We start from the raw sequence: 20,518 nt of genomic DNA on the forward strand, positions 1-20,518 counted from the left end.
TTGCTGGTGGCAGGGAAAAGAAGTCAAGAAAGAAGAACAGAGAGTTGCCTTGCCTGGACTTTGCTTCCCAAGTGGAGGCCTGAGTAGGTGGCAAGATCCAGAGTTCTTCTGACTCCTTTGGCAAGATATGAAATTAGCAGAATTTTCAAAAGGCTTCCAATGGTATTTAGATAGATGAGCTAGTGAGAACCCTCAGAGAGCCTCCAAGTACCCCAGTGGTCCTAGTAAAGGCCAGTCACATCTCCATATGGCTGATGACATGTGGAAGCAACTGATAGAGATGAACTGCAAGAAGCCTTAAAGGCAGGAAGATAGAGCAGAGTGAAAACCCACATGGCAGGCAGATTGAAGTCGCTGTGGGGCCATAAGCATACTACTGGATGATGCTGGAAGGGATGCTGATGAGTGAAGACACAAACAGGCGCTGTTGCTCAGCAACTGCAGGGGACAGGTACTAGCCATTGGCCTCACCTCCCACTCCTGGAAGTCAATACTATATAAGCTTCCTTGAATTTAAACATAACCTCAGAGAGAGAAGCAGAGATGGGAGAGGAGATGACTCAATCAATGGAGATTACCCACAATTGGTTGAGATTAAGTCCTTGCTACTTGATGAAATGAGGCCCTAGACAATAGTTAAACCTAGAAAAATAAAGTTTCTTTTTTTTTTCATACCTGGATTTGCGGCCTGAAAATTTCATTCCTACCATATCTGGAATGGTCCTAGTTCCTCTCTCAGGTCCTGAATTTTAACAGCTCAAATACATTTGGGTTTTTTGAGTTTGAATTTGGTTTGCAATTAGGTTGGATTCTCCCACTAGTAGACCCTGGGACAAGGATTTGAATGCCAGTACTTAATTGGGAGTGGTTTCTGAAATCACTCATAAGGGAGAATAGAAGTGAAATAGGGAAGGGAAGGTAGCAAATAAAGGGTGTAGATCAAACCTGTTTCTACATTAATCCTGCTGAAGACCTCGGGAAGATTGTGTCAAACGTGCCTCAGTATTGGAAAATCCATCAATCACATTGGCAAATCCATCAATTCCCATGAGTTACTGTTGAGATCTGCTCCTGGCAGATAGATTGAACTTTCCAGCCTTTCTGGCCTGCCCCAAGCATGGACTAAGAGGCTCTGGGGCAGAAAAACCTCTCAGGCAGGGTTCCAGTGTTTGAGGTAAGAAGCCACCAATGGTACAGAAGGAGTGTGTGTCAAAGGGGTGTGGACAAAGCACTGGCAGCATCAACACTAGTAGGGCTAAATCACATCCCATTAAAATCCCAGAGCACGTATAGATCATGTCATCAGTTTACTCTAGGTGTGTTTTCCCCCCCCTTCAGATCCAATGTAGCAAAATGACAAGGGAAAAAAAGGAAAGAGATCTCCAAGAGGATAACGAATCTCAATCATCTTTGCATGGTCTTACGTGACATTTTATTCCACCAATGGACCATGTAGCCAGGTGGCAGATGGCACAGTGAGAAATGATACCTGGAGCCTTACTCAGGGAACATGAAGAGGCAATTTTTGCATTCCAAGAGGTAATTATGCTAGAGTTACATAGCAATAAATTTGGAGATATACAAGGTTAATAATCCCTCACTTAAGACTTTCCTTGACTAGTAGGACACAACCCACTAGAGGTTATTCCCCTTGAGTAACTGGAAGATTCAAGAAGCCACACTCACTGAGCTTGTCCAGCTTGATATCTCCTGGCACCTTTTTCAGATAATCTCTCTTTTATGCTTATCACACTAAACATAAGCTCCATAAGATCTATGTGTCGCAGGGCTGTTTATTACTGAGCCTCAAACTCATACCCTTGGAGGACTCTTTGTCTTGCTTGACAAATCTGCAGTCTATAAAACTGGCTCCATGTGCCTTAGAAATTTCTCTTCCCTTGCATTTGGGACTTTGTCCTCTGTTGGCTTTCCTCTCTCTGTGCCACCATCTAATGGTTTTCTGAGTTTCTCCCACCTTTTTCACCTTACCTTGATCCCAGTACTATCCAAGGCTTTGTCCCCAAGGCTCGTTTGTTTTCACTCAACTTTTTCTCTCTGGTATGTTTGCCTCATTTACACTCCAGATTACAACCGTCACCCACAGATTAATGACCCACTCCACACTTCAGCCCAGAATTATGTTCCAAGATGCCCGCCAACCCTCCAAACCCAAACACACATCCCACTTTATTCGCTTGCCCTCCACAGTTGCTCTTCCCTCCATATTCCCAGCCAGATGCCTGGTCCTGTCCTTTGATCAGCCAGAGTGGGATTTTGTCCTATATGCCTCCATCACTCCACCCTACCACTCAGGCCCTGAGCCCCATGGGTCTATAGCCATAAGAGTTTTCAGTTCATCTACCCCAACTCACTTCTCACTGTGATCACTTCGGTGGCACCCTAAGCCAGCTGCTGCATCTGGCTTCATCTTTGTTCCAGTCCATTTTCCACACACTTCCAGGTTCTTTCTGAAATTAAGGATAGCATGCATCTCTCCTGCTTAAAACTGTTGGTGGCTTTGGCTTTTCAGTCCCAGTCCATCTGTCTCATCTCTATTTACTACACAGGATTGAGAACTCCCCCTCACCATCTCTCTGCCCGTCTCTCTCATCTCTCTCTTTCTCTGTGTCTATCTCCTTTTCTCTCTCACACATATGCATGTGTACATGCGCACCCACACACATCTCCACCCTAATGCCCCTGATGCTTTCAGTCAAATGTACTGGTCCTTCCCGTTGTCATTGTTCTATATCCAAACCTCAAGGTTGATCTCACTTGTTGCCTCCTGGGAAGAACATTCCTAGACAGACCCTCTAACTTTTCCAGACTTAATTAGATGCCCCTTTGCCCCTTTCCTTGCTTCTGTGAGATACTATACATCCTTTATGGAATCTCTTTGTACTGTAATTGTTTAATTGCGGTCTTATTCAGACGAGGCACCATGTGTTTCCATCTCGATTTTCCCAACCTGTAGCACAGCACTGGGCACAGGGTTGGAGCTTCCAAAATGATGAATAAATGAAAAAAAATGAATGAATGAGTGATACCTGACAATATTGGGCATGGAAATGGAGAGTCTGCCAATGGGCCACATGCTCATGCTTCACTCTTTTTCTTTCCTGCATGTTTCTGCTAGAACCTGCTCAAAAGCAGCCAAGACCCAGGCCTCCAGAGTGCCTCCCAACCCTGCTCTGAATAAGAATGGGGAGGAATGCTGACTTTGCCTTGACTATGGAAGACTTTACGAGTTCCAGAAAATTGATTTTTCCAGGCTTGCATGGCTTGGCATAAAAGCCAGACAGACTTTTATTGAATCTGGCCCTACATGGTTAGATTTTTGACCTTAGCAATGTGGCCAATAGATTCAACCATGAATACGTTTTGTTTTCTCGTTTTTGCCACATGGACTGGCTTTCACAGATTGGCCAGTAGGTCCAGCCACCACTGTTTCTTCCCCCAGCATCTGTTTCCCTGTTCCTGCGGCATCTATAATTGTGAATAAGTTGTGGGTGCATTTTTGAGGAATGGTGCAGTGGCATGCACTGCAGGAAATGTGTGCCCGCTGGTGCTGGATTGCTGTTTATGTTTGCCAGTGGTCCCTGTAATTGGAAGGCTGTATTGCCTTGCAATTATGCAAAGGGTAATAAAAAGAAAATTAGGGAAAACATATGAGTATAACATCAGATCTAGACCACTGATATTTTGTAATTTTACACAAATATAATACAGATTTTCCCCCCAAAATCCACTCAACTGTAGTGAATACTGAACAAAAAAAGCTCCACTTTAAAACCAGGCACAAATAAATATCTAATCTTTCAGTCTTTGAACATGATACAGTCCACTATGAGCACCAATTCAATTAAGGCAGAAATCCTAGGTCGTCATCTCTTCTGATGAAAAGCATTAATTAAGAGGAATCAGAAGGCAGCATGCTAGAAGGAAAGCAGATACCTTTTATGGCCATAGGGATTCCAGCACATCTTCTTGTGATTGTCCCTGTGGTACACTTCATGCCTCTACTGCTCAGACACTATCTACTGTAGAAAGAAAAGGAAAGAAACTTTCTCCTTCCGAGAAGTTGCAAGATTTGACTTTTTAGAAAGGAGAAAACAATCTGAACATTCGTCTTATCAAAATAAAAACTGAGGCAGCTCCGGTGAGTCAGTGGTTTAGCGCCGCCTTCCCCTCGGGGTGTGATCCTGGAGTCCCCCGGATCGAGTCCCACGTCGGGCTCCCTGCATGGAGCCTGCGTCTCCCTATGTCTGTGTTTCTGCCTCTCTCTCGGTCTCTCATGAATGAATGAATGAATGAATGAATGAATGAATAAAATTAAAAAAATAAAAACCGAAAATTAAGGTTTTAACTGACAGTCCCCTATAGATGCAGCAAAATAACATCATTGAAAAAAAGCTATTCCTTGGTAAGGCCATGAATCTTATTAGCAAATAAGAGGAACTATGAATTACCTAGCATTTCTTACTATAGGCATTTTGTGAAATTTTGTTTTTTAAATTTAACTTAGCACTCTTTTATATTATATATATTATATTTTATAATATGAAATTCTCTTGGAGGAAACGGATATCAGTGTTCTCACAATTCAAAAAAAGTGTTAGCATCTCACTGCCTGCTTGCATACTCACATATGTTTCCAACATGCCTACAGCATGTTTCAGGGTTGTTGTTTTTTTTTCTCTTGCAGCACAATTGTAGGACTTGCAGGACAGTTTCATAGCTAAGCATAAAAAACAAAAGCTATGTATTGTGGTCCTTGTCAATGATGCTGGCCAAGATTTCAATATCCTACTCATTTATTATGCTGATAGGGTAAGAAGGGACTATGTATTATCTAGGTGTTTGTATTGAAAATCTTTATTTTACTAAAATACCAAATGCTTATTTGTATTGATTTATTGCTTTGTTGGCTTTTTCTCCTCACAACCCTGTCTTCAAGGGCAACATGTGGAACTCTGAAGGATCGCTGTGTCTCAAGACAGTGGGCTGCTTCCACTGGCTGTGATGCTCTCCTTTCTGGAAGAGGCGTTCTTGTCCTCTTTGACTCCCATCCATGTCTTTTCCAGAATGTTCCTCATGTGAACCAGAATAAGGAGAAAGGGCCACCTCCTTGAGCTTGAGCTTAGTGCTTGATCTCTACAAGTAAATTAGTTGCTTGCTCCTAGAACCAACTGGAAACGACCTAGATGAAGTACGACCCTAACATTTTTTTGGCAGTCTGTAGGGTTTCTGAGCTTCTTTAGACTTAACGTGCTTAGCATCTGGACTGGCTTAACTTTCCCTTGGCAATGTTTTGGATACTTTAATGGATAGGAAGTGCCTTCTCATTTTCTCTCCTTTGGGGAACCAAGACTTACACACAGATTTTCCTCTCAAGTTTGAGTGAGAGGCCTCAAGTCAAAGCCAGGGTTTTTCCTCTGATGAAACATGCATGATGTCCAATGTCCAGGAATGTGTTTCTGGTGAAGGTGGAGGGCAACACATAGATTTGATGTATGTACAGCATTTAGGGAAATGAACAGCCACCTTCTGCTTATAAGGTCCCTTTACAGATGACAAGGGGAGAGAAGAGCATGAGATTAGACTTCCTGCTTCATTATAATTATTTTAAAATTTATGATTCTTGTCCCTTTCAGTTTTGAAGGGGTGTTCTTAAAAGTATTTTTCTTGGCTACCAGCTAAGGTTTGTTGAAAACCAAAGCCAAAGTTAGGGAAAAATTTAGAGAAATAGGGAAGCATATGACCTCCTGAGGCCAGTAAGACTCATTTCCCACTTTTGTGCAGACACTGAAGACCAAGGACATTTCAGACTTGACTGTCTTCAGCCAGCGGAGGAGATGCCTAGTGTTGACAGATAGAGTAAAAGATCGCACAATGATTAAAAAAAATAAGCAGAGGACCTGAATAGACATTTTTTCAAAGAAAACATACAAATGGCCAACAGTCACACAAAAAGATACTATTATCATTGGGACAATACAAATAAAATAAAAACCACTATGGAAAACAGTATGGAAGTTCCTCAGAAAGTTAAAAATAAAACTATCCTATGATCCAGTAATTGCACTACTGGGTATTAACTCAAAGAAAATGAAAGCACTAATTCAAAAAGATATTTGTACCCCTACAATGTAATTGTAGCATTAATTATAATAGCCAAGATATGAAAGCAATCCAAGTGTCCATCAATAGATAAATGGATGAGGATGATGTGATATAAAAATATACATAATATATAACACATAAATAATATAGAATAAATATAATTCATCAAGAAGTTAAAAATAGAGTTACCCTATGACCCAGCAATTGCACTACTGGGTACTAATCCCAAAGATACAGATGTAGTGAAACACGGGACACCTGCACCCCAACGTTCATAGCAGCAATGTTCACAGTAGCCAAACTGTGGAAGGAGCCACGATGCCCTTTGACGGATGAATGGATAAAGAGATGTGATGTATATACAATGGAATATTACTCAGCCATCAGAAAGGATGAATACCTACCATTTACATCAACGTGGATGGAACTAGAGGATATTATGATGCTGAGTGAAATAAGTCAATTGGAGACAATCACCATAAGGTTTCACTCATATGGGGAATATAACAAGTAGCTTTCACTAATAGCTTTCACTATATTCCTTTCAGAATTATAAGGGAAAAGAGGGAAACTGAATGGGGAAAAATTAGAGAAGAAGGCAGACCATGAGAGACTCCTAACTCTGGGAAACAAAGAGTTGCAGAAGGGGAGATGGGTGGGGGGATGGGGTAAGTGGGTGACAGGTACTGAGGAGGATACTTGATGAGATGAGCACTCGGTGTTATACTATATGTTGGCAAATTGATTTTAAATGTTAAAAAAATAAAACTACAAAAGAAAAAAATGAATAAAAATATATAATAAATAATATATAGATATAGACAATGGAATATTACTCAGCCATGAAAAACAATTAAATCGTGCCATTTGCAGCAACATGGATGGACCTAGAGGGTACAATGCTAAGTGAAATAGGATAAAGAGAATAAGAGAAGGAGAATTACTATATTATTTCGCTCATGTGTATCTTTCACTCATTTGTATCTTAAGATACAAAACAAAAAAAGAAAAAAGAGACAAACCAAAGAAAATAGATTTTTAAATTCAGAGAATAAACTGGTGTTTGGCAGAGGGAGGGTAGGTGGTGGGATGGGTGACATAAGAGTATATTTATCATGACAAGCACTGAGTATTGTATAGAATTCTTGAATCACTATTTTATACACCTGGAAGTAATATAATACTGAATGTTAATTATACTTTAATAAAAAATAATGAAACTCAAAAAAAGAAAAAGAATATGAAAAAGACCTCACAGTAATATCAATTAAAACAAAATGCAAAGAGAATTCTTTCCCCTAATTAATGTGGAAACGACTATAGAATGAGAAAAAGGAACATGAAATCTAATCTCCTGAAGGAAAGCAAAATCTTTAAGAAGCCATGAAGCCCCAGGATCAATGACCAGTGCCTGCAGGTGCGACCTCTGATGTGGAGAACTGATCCATAGCTAGGAAACTTCTGATGGAAAGCTTCAGCCCTCTGAAGCATGTTTACACTTCCTCACACAGCAGATATAGCTCAGAAACCTAAGGGAACTTTTTGGGAAAGTGACTTAAGCTTTGTTCCTTAATTTTCCTGCTTCAACATCAGTTACAGAGCCAAGGAGCCCATGTTACAAATGCCACTAGAGGCCTCTCCCCCAAGGCCACCTGCTGTACCAGGTGAAAGGTAATGGGCATCCTCATTTGGAGGGCATCCTCATTTGGAGGGTGCTCAAGAACTTCAAAATACACAGGGACTTTGAGAGAGGACAGATTGGGGAAAAAGAGAACAGAGTAGAGTGGTGAGGAACCCATTTCCAGAGTAAGTAGAATTGAGTGGAAATCATTTCAAAAAAGAATGCAACATACCTAGTTGTATAGAACAAGGCAAGACTGCCAGAAACATGTTTGGCTTTCTTGCTGGAACACTTTTTATCAGACTCTCATTGTAATAATTAATGATATCATACAAATGTAGTCAAACAACTATATCAATTCCCACTTCTGTTATTTTTTGGTGGGTTTTTAAAATTAGTTCCAAAGGTAGAATTTAGTGATTCATCTGTTGCATGTAACACCCAGAGCTCATTATTTCAAGTGCGCTCCTTAATGGGCATCATGCGGTTACCCTGTCCCCCCACCTACCTCCCCTCCAGCAACCATGTTTGTTTCCTAGAGTTCAGTGTACTACTAGAAGTCCTAGCCTCAGCAATGAGATACAAGAAGAAATAAAAGGCATTCGAATCATCAAAGAAGTCAAACTCTCACTCTTCACAGATGACATGATATTCTATGTAGAAAACCCAAAAGATTCCACCCTAAAATTGCTAGAACTGATGCTGAAATTCAGCAAAGTCTCAGGATATAAAATCAATGCACAGAAGTCAGTTGCATTTCTTTACACTAAAAATGAGGCAAAAGAAAGAAAAACCAAGGAATTGATCCCGTTCACAATTGCACCAAAAACCATAAGATACCTAATGAATAAACCTAACCAAAGAGGTAAAGGTTACTCTGAAAAGTATAGAGCACTTAGGAAAGAAATTGAGGAACCCACTTCTGTTATTTTAAAGGTACCGTCTTGGTCATATCCATCTAATGTTTACAAATTTTTTCTTTGAAAAATCAGTGTGTTAAGTTTCATAGTGGTATTTTAGATGAATTATGAGTCAACAAAATTCCATGACTGAGAAACTTCTCATGCACGGCTATGAAATATTGTGTTTCCTTTTATATAGATAAATTTTCTCTAATTTTTAAAGTATATTTAGATTAATAGAGGATGAGTTCAATTATTTGAAATTTGTGATTTTTGTAAGCTTGAGAGATCCCTGTTACGTAGAAACTGTAACTTCATTGTCACTGAAACAGAAGAGCAAGGAAAAGTACAAAGTAGGACAAAGAAATCTTGTACTGAAGGTTGGCAGGGATTTGGAGGGATTTTCCAGGTGCAGAACACAATTTGCAGACATACTCTGAACTCAGACAACACATAGATGAACTCAGGTGTTCAATCTTGAACTGACTTTAAAAATTAAATGACTTGCTCATGAAAGTGTCAAAATTTGCCATAGTGGTGGTTAATGATTATAACAAAGATTAATTGATCCCGAATTCTGAATTTCAATAATACTAAATTAACTGGTGAAGGAAAATAAAATCTCAAAGATAAAAATTCCAAAAACAAAAACAGACCCTAAATTACTAAAAATTTACCTTTAAAGAGGGAAAAATTTTTGGCAATATTAGCTCTATTATATCTCTCTGATGCAATGCTATTTGAACTTTTTTAGCCCCTTCGTTGGTTGGAGTACTATAAGGTGTCCAACATGTGAAAGAAATTAATGTGAACTGCTTGGCTGCAGCAGGATCCCAGAAACCAGTCTGCATCTCCATGGCTTAGGTCCCCACGGCACTGTATTCTCCCTGACCCTACACCGGCAAGTCACTTATGGAGGTATATCTCATTTTATTGCACTTCACTTTATTGAACTTCACAGATACTGCATTTTTGTTGTTGTTGTTGTTGTTGTTGTTGTTGTTTTACAAATTGAAGGTTTGTGGCAACCCTGAATCAAGCAGGTCTGTGGGCACCATTTTTCCAAGAGCATTTGCTCATGCTGTGTCTCTGTATAACACTATGGTGATTCTCACAATGTCTCAAATTTTTCATTATTATTATATTTGTTATGGTAACCTGTGATCAGTAATTATGACTCACTGAAAGCTCAGATGATGGTTAGTATTTTTTAAGCAATAAAGTATTTTTAGTTAAAAGTATGTACATTTTACACATTTATAGACTCCAGTATAATACCAACAGAACTTCGATATGCACCGGAAAACCAAAAAATTTGACTCACTCTACTGCAATATTCGCTTTATGGCAGTGTTCTGGAACTGAACTCACGATATCTCCGAGGTATGCCTGTCTTCAAAATCATTCAGGAATATGGAGGGGAAAATCAATACTAGCAAATAAATGATAACAAATGAGGGATATTTCTATGTATTATATAGTCTGTATTCTAAGGTGCATTATTAAAAAGGAAAAAAGCAAATTACAGAAAAAATGTGTTTTATTCTCATGATATTCAGGAAAGAAAATAATAGGAATACAGGCTTATGTAGATTTTCCTTTTTAAGAAGCACTAGAAAAATAAAATGAAAAAAGTTAAATGTTGACCTATGGAGGAGGGGGATAATAAGGTGGAGGATCAGGGTTACAAATTAAACTACTTTGAAATCATTTTGTATTATAGATCTGATTTTGAAAGCATGTAAATATTTGTACATAATTTGAATAAACAAAGAAATAAAATGAACCCTAAAAATCAAACTTGGTTATGTAATTAGTGGCATAAGCACTCTGAGAATAGCTATTGCCACTTTAACACATTATTTGACTGTACATCGCTAGTTGGATATCACCTAAGGACAAAAAGAACTAAAAAACAAGTTAAAGGGATTTTTTCTATTATTGTATTACTGGTGATAATGATACTGTTGCATGTGTTTGGAGGGATAAAATACGGTGTTGTGTTGGTCTTTTTGAGAATAAGGCTTTCCAAAATGACCTCATGATCTATTTATCTTTTTAAAAAATAAAGGTTTTTCCTGAGTTAAACTTTACAATATGACCTCACGATGTATTTTATCTTTAAAAAATTTTCCTAGTTGTATAAACTGAAAAGGACTGGATACAATGATATGCTCAAAACAAATAAGCAAACCTATCAACTGAACTATGATCTTTAGATACCATTTTTCATTAAAAGGAAAAAATGCTCCTTTGAAAAATGAGTGCCTGAGATACACTATTATATGAAAAACTAAGGATGTAATTAGAGCTTTTGGAATGATTATATGAGCACTTCCACAGATTCTCCCCAGAGTGAAACTATTTAACTTGTAAAAATTATAAATCATAATCATTTAAAGTCTCTGTAAACTGACCTAGGTTCATACAGCAAATTGGAAGAACTTATTCAATAAAATACACTAAACCTTGGAAAGAAGACTGGGTGTCTATGTTGTCTGAATCAGTACTTGTTTCCATCAGCCACCCCCAACCCCATTTATGTTCCTAAAGCTCTACTCCTTGTGGGTGTGACCAAGAGAATAGGGGTTCCTTTTATCCTAGCCCAGCTTCCAGTTATAGGGATATGATTTCACCCCAATAGGAGTTGCCAGGTCTCCTTCCCTCTATTCTAGGAAGGTGCAGCCAAGAAGACAAGGGTTCCCTTCCCCCAGCCAGCTCCTACTCCCCTGGAGGAGAATTTATCCAAATCTTTGTAGACCAAGAATACTGGGGACTTCATCACTGCCCCTCCTTAGTTGCTGCTTGTATGACCTAAGTTCCACTTGAGAGGGGGCAGGCTGAGAATATTACTGGCTATACTTGGCCCTCCCCCTCCCAAATCCCACTCCTAAGGTGAAAGTATCATTCCGGAAGAAGTAGGTCACCACCTCTATATCCATTTCTGATCCAGTAACGTACTAGAGGTTCTGCGCATGAGAAGAAGCAACATGGAAACACTGGTAGTTCCACAAATCTGTTATGGGGATCATTTGTGGGGAGCAATACCTGGAGAAACTCATGTCTTAAAGCACTATTGAAAATAATGGAGATCTTAGTGATCAGAAAGCTAATAGCTCAATAAAACTAGTTGCAAAAAACAAAATAGCTGACCAGCCTGAAGTTAACAGAGGGAACAGGAAAAGAGATTTTTTTTTTTTTAATGGTCCTTGCTAAGATCACCTCAATCCCCTAGGTTCTGAAGACTCTGCATATGCATGAGGCTACATCCATTCAGGCGCAACCAGATTAGGCACTTGAGAACTACTAGTCTCTGGTTATTTTTTTTATATATAAATTTATTTTTTATTGGTGTTCAATTTGCCAACATATAGAATAACACCCAGTGCTCATCCCATCAAGTGCCCCCCTCAGTGCGCGTCACCCAGTCACCCCCACCCCCCGCTCACCTCCCCTTCCACCACCCCTAGATCGTTTCCCAGAGTTAGGAGTCTCTCATGTTCTGTCTCCCTTTCTGATATTTCCCACTAGTCTCTGGTTAAATGTGGAGTGGGCTTCAAATAATTCCCCAAGCTATTCACAGATCCATCAGCAAAATACAAAACTCTTACCAGTTGGAAGGGCATGAACTCTAACCAATGACTGGATAAACATTAAGCTATGCTGAGGCAGCGGTGACTTCTAGGAATCCAGCCTTAAAAACAAAAACAGGGTGAGGGGGATTGAGCAGTGACATCACTGGCAGCTCACTTTGGAAGAAATAGATTTTTAGGAATTAGTCCAAGCAAACACTACACAAACTAATAAAAACCAGCAACATCAACAAGCCTCTAGGAAGGAGAAGAGGCCACTAATCAAATCTAGAGTTGCTACAATATACTATTTTAAATGTTCACTTTTCAGAAAAAAAAAAGAGGCATGCAAATAAACAAGATAGTGTGAACCTTATAGAGGAAAAAAGTGGGCAATAGAGACTGCTTTTGAGAGGGTCCAAGTTGTTTTATGCAGAGATAAAATTCTCCAAAACTGCTGTTATAATAACTTGAAAAAATGAAAGGAAACCATGTTTAGAGAATTAAGGGAAGTTCTGATAACAATGACTTATTAAGTAGAGATTATCAATAAAGAGAAACTTACAAAAACAAATGGAAATTCTGGCATTGGAAAGTATAGTATCTGATATTAAAAAATTCAGAAGGGCTCAAAAAACTTGCTCTGCTAGGGGAAGAGAAAGGAACTGTAAAACTAGAAAATAGATCATTCAAGATTATTAAATCTGAATAACAGAGAAAAAAGGGATGAAAAATGAATCAATCCTCAGGGTTATGGGAAACCTGTCAGCATACCAATATACATGTAATAAGAGTATTAGAAGAAGAGAAGAGGTTAAAAAAAAAAAAAGACAGAAAAAGTACCTAAGGAAATGATGGTTGAAAATGTCCACATATGAAGAAGACCATTAATCTGTATAACCAAAAGCTTAACAAATTCCAAGCAGGATAAACACAAAAAGATCCACATTCAGATATATCATAGTCAAAATGTTTTGGGACAAAGACAAAGATGAAATCTTAAAAACAATAGGGTAAAACAGATCTTCACATACAAGGGAAGCCCCAAAAGATCAATAACTGACTTCTCATCAGAAATTATGGAGGATTAGAAAAGAAGAAGAAAATATGGAGAGTAGAAAGAAGTGGGCAACATACTCAAAGTGCTGGGGTGGGGGACAGAATCTGTCACCCAAGAATCCTATATCCAGCAAAACTATCTTTAAAAAAAGAAAGACAAGGGGAAAACAAGTCCTGGATGACAGCATAGGGAACTCTTGTGACATGCTCCCCCAGAGAAACTGATGAAAATGGTTTTTAAAAAACCATATAAAGTTCCTGGAAAAGGTCTAAAAGAAAAATAGCAAATGAAGAAAATCTATGAAAATTCAGTAAGAAAAGTGACTGTGTGGTAGATAAATCAAGGCTGCACCTTCTTTTCTCTTTTCCCAATTCAGTAAGGCCAAGAATATAGGATTTTCTCTCCGCCCCAGCTCCCAGTCAGAGGGTTCTCTTCCCAAAAGAAGCAAGACTTCATTTCTCATCCTGCTTCCAGCTTCTTATTGCTGAAGCTAAGGCCCAGGAAAGTGCTCCCTTTTTGAGAAAAGCACCTACTTGTAGAAAGAAAGCTCTATCATGAACACTGCATGCTGAAAATAGGGAAACCATAATCACCCTTTATCTGGCTCATTAAGTGGTGGCTTCATGATAGGAGGGACAAACCAAGAGGACCTCAGACTGTTGTCACTCTCTACCTAGTGCTAACCTACTGGAGTTGTTGGAAACTGGACACTTTAGATAATATATTGGAAGGAATCTTTCCGTTTCCCCATTACCATCAGCTTCAGATTACTGGCTCAGAGAATTTGCACAAGGAGGGAAGCCAGGCTATAAAACAGCCCCCCATCTTTTCCCAAAGAAATTATATCATTGGGCACAGAACATGGAGAAAAGCTCAAACCTAAGGTGGCTCTCAGAACAATGGAATCTGTGGTGGAAAGCAACTGAGAGAATAATTTTGGATTTAATGTAAATACAGCCTAGACTTTAGGTTAGTTAGTTTGCTGGAAAAAAACAAGGAATTGACAACTGAGAGGAGTCTCCCTGGAGTAAGAACAAATATCACGCATGGACATCAGAAACTATTCCTTCAAAGGAGCCACATGTGATTGGATTACTTTGTAGAGTGATTTCCCCAAGGCATTATTGAAAACAATAGAGAAATCACCCAGCATTAGTGCAGTATAACAGAGAAAGTGGAAAGGAGAGGCCTAGTAATATTACTGTCATCCCATCCCCATATACCCCCCGCAAACTACATCCTTTTTAGAAGAAACAGGCTTTACAGCGTGTGGAATAAATAGACTTTACCAAAATAATTCAGCCAGCCACTAAAATAAATACATAAATAACAATAACAAGCCTGAGGTTGGGAGAGGATTACTATCCAGAGTTACCACAATATGTTACCTAAAATATCCAGTTTCCAACAACAACAACAAACTGAGGCATGCAAAGAAACAGAAAAGGATGATTTATGTACCGGAAAAAAACAGGTAACATAAACTACCTGTGAAAGTAGTCAGATATGGGACTTAAAAGAAAAAGATGTTAAAGCAGCCATTATAAATACATCAGAGAACTAAAGAAAAGCATGAAGAAAGAAGTAAAGGAAGGTGTATGATGACAATGTCACATCAAAGAGAGTATCATTAAAGAGGAAAAATTCTAAAAGAGAATCAAATGGAAATTCTGGAATTCAAAGTACAATAAGGGAAATTTTAAATTTTAAAATTCGCTGGAAGGATCTCAATGGTACATTTGAACTGGTGGAGGAAAATATTAGCAAACTTGAAGACAAACTGAAAGAGATGGTGCAAACTGGAAAACAGAGAGGAAAGAATGAAGGAAAATGAACAGAAAATATACCAACATAGGTGCACCTGAAGGAGAAGAGAGAGAAAAAGGAGCAGAAAAATATTCATAGAAGTAATTGCAGAAAACTCCCTAAATTTATTAAAAAACAATTTAGGATGTCAAATAGGACAAACACAAAAGATCCACAAACTGATAAACCATAATGAAATGCTGAAAGACACAGGCAAGGAGAAATCTTGAAACCAGAAAAAAAAAATTACTTATGATGAAACCCCAATTATATCAACAGATGACTTTTCAGCAAGAATAATGAACACAGAAGGCCAAGTCATGGCATACTCAAAGAAGTGCTTTAAAAAAAGGAGTCCCGGCGGCCTGGGTGGCTCAGCAGTTTAGCGCCACCTTCAGCCCAGGGTGTGGACCTGGAGACCCAGGATTGAGTCCCACGTCAGGCTCCCTGCATGGAGCCTGCTTCTCCCTCTGCCTGTGTCTCTGCCTCTCTCTCTCTCTCTCTCTCTCTCTCTCTGTCTCTCATGAATAAATAAATAAAATCTTTAAAAAAAAGGAGTCCAGCAAAGCAAATGATATTCTATATCACTCAACAATAAAGGTGATTTATCTTCAGATTAAAAAAAAACCTAACAAAATAAAACTGGGAGAATCTTGTTATCAGACAGGCATACAAGAAATGCTGAAGCAAGTTCTTTATAATGAAAGCAAGTAACACTAGACACGTATTTCAGTTGACACACAAAAAAAAGAACAGTAGTAAAAGTAATTTTGTCATTACATGAAACAGAATAAATGCATATTTTTCTAATTTCTTTTTACATGTGATTTAAAAAGCAATTGTAAGAGGTAATATGTATATAATATTGGACTTTTCACATATAGAAACGTAATATATGTATAACATATTTGTCAGTGACAGCACAAAAGAGATAAGGGGTAGCAAAGCTGCACTGTGCCTAAGGAAATAACCATAGACAATAAAGTAACAATTACAGTGCATTGTTGAGTTTTAGTACTAATAGGTATAATTCACATAATAACACTAAAAAGGAAATTGAATGTATACAGTGTATGTTTCTATATATAACTACAATAATGCAAGTATAAATCTGAAGCTAATTCTAAATTAAGATGTATAAAACAAACCCTACAGAGTGACCAGTTTAAAAAAAAATCTCCAAAAATATAGTGAAAATATCACTTAGTGGAACTAAAAAGCTATAAGAAAATATTCACAAAAAAAAGAAAATATTCATTTAGCAAAAATAAAGCAGCAAAAAAGAAATAGAAGAACAAAAAAGATATGAGACAGAAAAGAAAAACTAAAATGGTAGATATAAACCTAACTACATAAATTGTAGAATTAAATGTGAATGGATCTAATCAAAAGTCAGTATGTCAGACTAGATTTTATTTTTTTTTTTTTTTTTCAGACTAGATTTTAAAAAATGATTCAACTGTATGCTGTCTATAAGACACATAGATGCAAAGACAAAAATAGATTTTTTTAAAAGAATGGGAAAAGTTATAAAGGAATATAGAGAAAAGATTTTTTAAAATTTCTCATGTAGCTAATGGGATTAAATATTATATATAAACCCTACTACCCTTTTACTTGAGCAGGAGCGATCACACTTTAGAAGTCCCAAATGCCACCAACAAACCAAGGTTAGCGAACATATGCCACAACATGATCCTTCCATCTTGAGATTAACACAATTCAGGCCCCAGGCAAGTGCTTCTTTACATTTCTTGTTTTATACTCAAAACAAAGAATGACTGCATATAAAGGTCATGAAGGTTTGTGGGTTGCGCCACTGCCAACATCTGAGACTGAGTAGACTTTAGGGTGCAGGGACATTTTAATCAGTGAAAACATTCAGGCAAAATAAATAAGTAAATATAGACAAATTCATTTTCCCTCAGAAAGTATGAGCACAATAAATTCTCAGATAACAAAGTGCTATTTCCCAATGATGACAATTAATCACTTTCATGCTATACATGTACATAATACATAGGTGTATTGTCCATATATGTCCATATATGTATGGACATGACATGTATGATTCTTTACATTTAGGAACTATATGAACATTGAATATATATATTTTAGAAACTGAAAATAACACAGTCAAATTGGTCAAAGGATGCATATGTAATCTGGTTTTTTGCTTAATATAGTAGTATGAACATTGTCTCTCACAACATAATATCTAACTAATCCCCTATTTCTGGACATTTATGTCATTTCCAATTTTTGCTTCCATAAACAGCATTACTTTGCAAACATTCATAGGATTATTTTCTAGAAATTGCTTGCTAAATTAATGGGAATACAAAATTTTTAACATGGATTATGTTGCTTTAGAGTGATTGGTAATTATTTTAGTTAAGTAGTTTTAATAGATATTTGAATAATAGTGTCTTAATTACAAAAAGTCTTGTGTATAATACTCCATTATCTTGTTAGGATTTTTCACATAAATAACCATATTTAATTCATCACAGAAAAAATCATGAATGTCAGATAACCAAATTATAACCCCAAAAATGCCTATGGCTTTAGTTGATCTAAAAACAGACAAGCCTAGTAAATTCAGAATGTTTTAAGAGATGTCCCAGTACACTTGGACAGAATAAGTATGCATATATCACATGTGCATCTATTTGTATTTGATATTACACTGATACATTTTATTTATTTATTTATTTAAATGACAATACATTTATTTATTTAAATGACTATACATATGTTATAAAGACATTTGAGTGGGCAGTCACATGCAGACATGAGCTGTGACTTGGAGCATTTCTCTCATTTGAAACCTCTCTAGTTCAAAGAGAAATTTTATGCTTTGGGTAAATATTTATTTACAAAAGGAAACTAACAGCAACAAAACTTCTTACTATTTCTTTTTAAAATCAATTTTACTCTAAGTGAAAATACAATAAATATTCAGTAATAGAGAACAGAACATAAGTTACTGAATAAAAACTACCTAATACCAGATAATAAAATAGTCACTCAAAGGAAAGCTCATCTTAAACTATTTATAGCATAACCATCTTCTGTTGTAGGAAAGCTTTTGTGTGTTACTTGGTTCTCTGGGTTATTTCTACCAACATATGTATAATCCTTTTGTGTGATTTTGTAGGGAACTATTCAACCAAAAAAATATATTATCCAATTTATCTATTAAACTTTAAAGTCCATTTACACAAAAATGTTATTGCCAAACTGGCCAAAATTTGACTCATGGTCTGTATTTTGTTACTGTTTTTTTTACAAGAAAACATTAATCGTTGTCTTCATGTAATACCATACTAAAAACTAATGAGTATTCACTCGTTAATTAGGAGTTTCAAATTGAGGCATATCTGATGTAAAACTGAAATACAATTCCTGTAAAAGCATGCTGATTTACAGGTCATGTAGTTTCAGCATTTGCAGGCTAATTGGACACTAATCCTGACTTAAGCACCATATATATGCAGAAATGATGTATAGTAGACAAAAAATAGACATTTTACCTCCCATCCCACAGTTCCCTCTGTTCCATCATTTCTTCAAAAATCTCTCTGCTATGGTTTGAATGTATGTGCCCCATCAAAATTCATATGTTGAAATCCTAATGCCTGGTGTGATGGTATTTAGAGGTGGGGCCCTGGGGAAGTGCCTTAAATCATGAGGGTGGAGCCTTCATAAATGGGATTAGTGCCTTAGGAAAGAGGCTTTCCTTCTGCCATGTGGAGGACACAGCAAGAAGACACCTACTATGAATCAGAAAAAGAGCTCTCAACAGAATTTGACATGTCATTGCCTTGATAGTGAACTTCTTAGCCTCCGAAACTATGAGAAATAAATCTGTGGTTCATGTGCCATCCAGTCTGTAGTATTTTGTTATAGTGACTCAAAAACCCTAAAAGACTGACCCTATGCTGCTCACTGACAAATAGGTTAAATGAGGCTGTGGTATAGGTCATTGAAAGGGGACTTCTGTTTGTGATACCATGTTGTGACTTTTAGTCTCTTCTTGGGCTGTTTCAAAAAAACGCTTATGGTGAACCTACTCCAGGTTAGGCAGCACCTCACACATCAGTAAAACCCCATGAGTTATGACTTCAGTCAGAGAACCCAATAACTGGAACCTAAGAACTAAATTAACACAGGCCCACTTGGGGTAAATATCAGTGAGAGTGAGGTTGCGAGTGTGTGACAGGGCAGGAGTCCTGATTTTAAAAAGAAAAGCTGTCTGAGAATATTCTGTTGTCAAATTATTCAGGATTTTCTTTGAATCCTAAGACATTTCTCTGCTAATGTTTTGGCTTCCCAATACAACTCAAGAAGACATACGATTGACCCCAATGATTGTCTTGAAAATTAAGACTACTCTATCCTTACTTCACTGTGGTCAGAGCTACTTACACTTGTCCTTGGCCTTCTTTGCAATTTTTCTTTACCCCAACTTAATTTCAGGCTACACTAAAATCTGAAAAGCACACTGACTCTAGATGCCTTCCACCTGCTTTAGTGGTAGCTGGACAGAAATATCACCACCTCAGAGAAATGGCTCTGCCAGAGCATCTAGCAAGGTTTCATATATTTTTTAATTAGGCAGAACTGTCCAAAAAAGCCTTTAAAGATAAAAAGCAGGGCATTAATATAAAAAGTATTTTTTCAGGAATTACAACTATTTTTGTTAACTTCATACTATTGCATTTGAAGGAAAATGGTCCAATAATTACATCCCTGGACATTTTTAATCTATATTTTCATAAAACACACTGTTTTTTTTAATTCTTCCTAAAGCGAGGACATCATACGGCAAAAAAAAAAGACAGATTAAAAAAAAAAGCAGATGGACACATTTATTTTTAACTTGTTACAGACTGAAAACATTTAAAGTATCGTAAACTTGTCTATTAGGAAGCAAAAGTTTTTATGTCCCTCCTGACATGCTTTGAGTTTTCCTTAGATGTGTCCTTTTCATAGCTAAGAGAAGAAATTATGTTTAAAATTTAAATTGCTATTTATTTCTTATAACTAAGATGTGCTATCTAGTCTCAGCAAGGATGAGAGAGGGAGAATAGAAGTTGAAACACTAACTTGGTTTCATGAGGGCAACTCCTTTGCCTTGCTTTGGACTCTCTGTGGAATATGGATATCATTATAGTGATCATAATGTGAAAGCATTATGAGATCATCTTATCTCATTGGAAGATCAGTGGAGTAAGAATGACCATAAAAGCCTCAATTGTCCCTTCCAAATGACTGTAGATGGATGAGTCGCTTTACTTTCTTTCTCAGTGTCCCTATTTCTTTCTCAGTAAAATGAAGAAGTAGAACATAACATTCATCCTTATCCCACATTTTCAACTGCTGGCAAAATGTGGCAGTTGTGAGGTCCAGGGACAAATCAACTTTCTTG

The 20,518-nt window shown here is 37.3% G+C and overlaps 1 long non-coding RNA gene across 3 annotated transcripts in view; it reads right to left on the minus strand.

The window, feature by feature from the left end:
• Nucleotides 1–20,265, minus strand: part of LOC112673351 (uncharacterized) — a 64,755-nt gene extending 44,490 nt beyond the window's left edge. For 2 of the 3 annotated variants that reach the window (XR_007405449.1, XR_003144739.3), the window contains exons 1-4: nt 20,197–20,265; nt 12,258–12,340; nt 3,955–4,040; nt 2,373–2,468 (exon numbers count right to left, since the gene is read on the minus strand). This is a non-coding gene — a long non-coding RNA (uncharacterized LOC112673351). Of the gene's footprint in view, nt 1–2,372; nt 2,469–3,954; nt 4,041–12,257; nt 12,341–14,766; nt 14,874–20,196 lie in introns of those variants that run through there. The other variant, XR_007405450.1, reaches the window with a different exon arrangement.
• Between the last annotated feature and the right edge of the window lie 253 nt (nt 20,266–20,518).

Source organism: Canis lupus, chromosome 24, assembly GCF_003254725.2.
Source record: "Canis lupus dingo isolate Sandy chromosome 24, ASM325472v2, whole genome shotgun sequence".
NCBI lineage: Eukaryota > Metazoa > Chordata > Mammalia > Carnivora > Canidae > Canis > Canis lupus.